At 39.9% G+C, this 3626-nt stretch overlaps 1 long non-coding RNA gene across 1 annotated transcript; it reads left to right on the plus strand.

Annotated features, from left to right (window-relative positions):
* Positions 1-1563: 1563 nt before the first annotated feature.
* On the plus strand, positions 1564-2715 carry LOC146810270 (uncharacterized). The gene is made up of 2 exons (XR_014966569.1): positions 1564-1849; positions 2384-2715. It is a non-coding gene; the product is annotated as an uncharacterized LOC146810270 (long non-coding RNA).
* Positions 2716-3626: the final 911 nt, after the last annotated feature.

Here is a 3626-nt window from a genome sequence, read left to right on the forward strand (position 1 = left end):
TGTAAAAAGGGGCCGTGGCCTTGGACCACCTCTCTGCAATGCAGCTGCCTGGCACATACTGGAGGTACTTGGTGGGCTAGTAGGCCCCCAGAGACCCTCAGTATTCACGGGTAATTAATTCCCCAACTTACAATGCACCAGGTGGCACGTTTGCAGAGTGCTGCAGGGAGGGGACGGTGCCTCCAGCGCGATGCCAGCTTTTTTATTTTTTTTTAGAATGGGGGCTGTGTGGCCCCCATTCTTTTACTATTTTTTGGGCCCTGGGGACCGCATACCCCAGGGCCTGACCTCTATTTTAAAAAAATGTAAAATTAAAAACTGGAAGGGGGCCGTGAGGCCCCCCTCCCGAGGCCAATTTAGGCCCTGGGAACCCATCCGCCGGGGCATGACCAGAATTTTCTTTTTTTTAGATCTTTTATTTGGAGGGGGGCCGCATGGCCCCCCTCCTAAGGCTAATAATGGCCCCGGTGACCCCATCCCCCAGGGCCGGCCTTTCCATTTTTTTCCGTTTTTTAAAATGTATTATCTTTTTGAACCAGCACTTTATTATTGCACATTTATATTAAATTACAGCCAGTTTCAAGATACTGGAATCAAAAACTGTGATTAATGAATATTGATCCACACATGTCTGAACAGTTATTCCTTTAGTTTACAAACAGGAACTTCTGTTTTCTTCTCCTGTATGTACTTTTCTCTCTTTTTCTCTTTTCTTCCATTAAATATTTTTCTGTTAAGTGTTTAAACTCATTGAAATACTCTGCAATTCAGGACATCAATTGAGCATTTTCTAATTCATACAACAGTTGACTATATTGCACACTTTGGCCGGGTTATCTCACTTGTCTATGGAATAGGAAAAAAGAAAATGGAAAAGGAAATGTACACAAAAATTTCTGTTTTGGTCTAAATTTTCTTTGCTATTACTTTACAAATATGAGCTGTATTTATTGTTTGGTATTTAAAAAGCACAATAAGTGAGGGTACATTATCCAATCAAAGATGCATACAGTTAATTATGCACTTCACAGTGTTTATGTTTGTCCCTTGAAAAGATTTGAATTTATACTTCATTTGTTTGATTTTGCTATTTTCTGTTTATTATTGTGCTTGGAATTTAAAATGTAAAACATAACATGAAGTAGTTTTTGGTCTGGCTTCAGACAGATTCTCGCGCAATAAAAAAAGTGAGTAAGGTAAAGTGAAAAGTTTGCAATCGAGGCTGGAGAGGAACCCTGTTTGCATTAACTTAAATCATTATAGTCGTGTCATGGTTCTGGGCTGCGGCTCTAGGAGCTCTGTCACATCTCGTGACATACGCTCGTGCCGCGCATTTTCTTCTTCACGCAATGTCTGTGGCAAAATACACTGTGCCATTTCTCTACCTCATTACTGGTGGAAGTGTCATAAGGAATGTACAAAAATGGTCAAGATCTCATGCAACACTTAGAATCTTTAAGAGAACTCCATGCATTGACTTTAAAACTTATGCAGACACCTTTTGCCTTTTATTTCTTTATGTGTTATTTGTTGCGTTATTTCATTTAACTAAATGGTGTTGAGTTTTATTTCACAGCCGTACTTCTGACAGCTGAGATCTGGCCATGCCCCCACGCACATCTTTCCAGCGTGACTCTTCTCATGGGCGGGTCCCTCCTATAAAAGGAAACCACTCCCGGCCGCACACACTCGTTATTCTCCCGCTCCTCTGATCGGATCGGAAGTGGGTGTTGCTGAACAGCTTTGTGGTCATCATGGCGGCTCCAGAGAATGTGGAGGCAGTCATCTGGCAGCAATACGAACTCCAGAGAATACCGTAGAGAGAGATCTGTTCTCCCCACGGATTGGGGTAAGAGCGCTCCAGTTCTCCTTGAAATAACATGATCGTGTCATGAATAATTTTTTAACAGAACACTTACGATCTCGTTTCGATCTTAGAAACAATGTAATCTAATTGCTTTCATTGACCTTTGATTTTATGAAGTCTCTAGAATTCGTTTAAAGACAATGTTTGGCCAATTCGACAGTTTGATGAAACCTTTTACAAAGTTGCGTGTCAGGGCCTGCATTTCCTCATGTTCAATCAACATTAAAAACAGCATTTACGGACAGTGCAAAATCTGTATAAAGTGTCAGACCCAGTGGTAGAAAACGTAGGGGGGTATAACTGTTAACTTAGTTAAGCTATACATATTTAGTCAGGCTAGGTTGTTTACAGTAAAAGGGTTGTAACCACTGTGTGTGTTCTATTTGTAGCTTTACCACCCTCAACTCAAAGCTTGGTTAAAAGAAAATATACATGTGATTATTTTCACTATCGCAAATACATTGTCTGCTTCCTGGCTAGGTTGCATTAATAACGTATGTTACACTTATTTTGCAGATCTCCTTCCCAGCTGTTCCCTACCCAACACCCTTTCCCCCACCTGGCCACTCTAATCATCTGTGTCATAACGACATTCAGATTTGGAGCTTCCTGGAGATGGACCCGCTTCTAGCATCGTTCAAGCCCTGAGGAACAACATCCTTTTGACAAGTTGTTTTTAAAAGCTGTGAAAGAACTTTGTTCCACTTTGGCACTTTAAAGAGAATGTTTTGTAGTAAGGGACTCTATGATCCAGTTGAAAGCGAAAGGCCGAAACGTGTCGCCGGTCTAATGCATCTTTGCACTTTTGGTGGAGATCCTTAAAATAAAATAAATTACTTATGGACTCACGTTTGTTTGCCGTGCCGCCGCTCCTTTTTGTGGAAAGGAGACTAAGATCCATATATAAATATTACAAATATTAATGGCATGCATTGGTAGGAGCTAGAGCCCTAATGGATAACGGAAATCATATGCTGAAAGATTTGTGCTACGGTGAGATCAAGTATCTTTACAAGCGAGAAATTATGGCTGTGGCAAATTTGAAAGCAAGGGAAACAGCTGTTTATTGAGAATTAACATACAAGAGGTCCCAGTGCTGTAATGAGTGGTAAGGATGGTTCGAATTTTAGAGTTGTCCTATAAAAAAAGTGCAAAGATTGGAGAAACTGTCCAAGAACAAACTCTCTAAATGGTGAAAAAGTGCCTCTGTGTGGCAGTATGTTGTTGTGAGTTGTGTACCAAGGGGATTATGGATAATGTTTATGTCAATTTTTTTTTCATCCACATCCAGAAATGCTAAACAAATAGGCTGAGCACAACAATACTAGCTCAAAGGGCATGGTACAGATATTAAGTATGCTTAAATTGATGGGGAAATTACTCTAACCCAAATGAAAGATATAAATAATGCCTTAGAAAAAGAGGATGCTGAGTTTATGTGTAAATTTCGCAAGGAAAGACTAAACAACCTGAAGAAAACGAGTTAAACAAAAATAGCAAACAAGTTTCATCATGACAGGTTGGATTATGATAGGGGACAAATGTATGCTTTTGTGAAAAGATTTGATGGCATACCAAGGCAAACAATTGGTGAATACAACAGAATGAAATATGATGTCACTGTAAGTGATATTAGCTTGGATGTAAGTTCGGAAACGGAGCAACACAAAGTCAATTCAAAGCAAAAATATGGGTAATGACAAAAAAGCACATCAGCTCTATGTGCATTTCATTTTTTAAGACTGGACCGAAGATTGAA

Source organism: Triturus cristatus, chromosome 7, assembly GCF_964204655.1.
Source record: "Triturus cristatus chromosome 7, aTriCri1.1, whole genome shotgun sequence".
Lineage (NCBI taxonomy): Eukaryota > Metazoa > Chordata > Amphibia > Caudata > Salamandridae > Triturus > Triturus cristatus.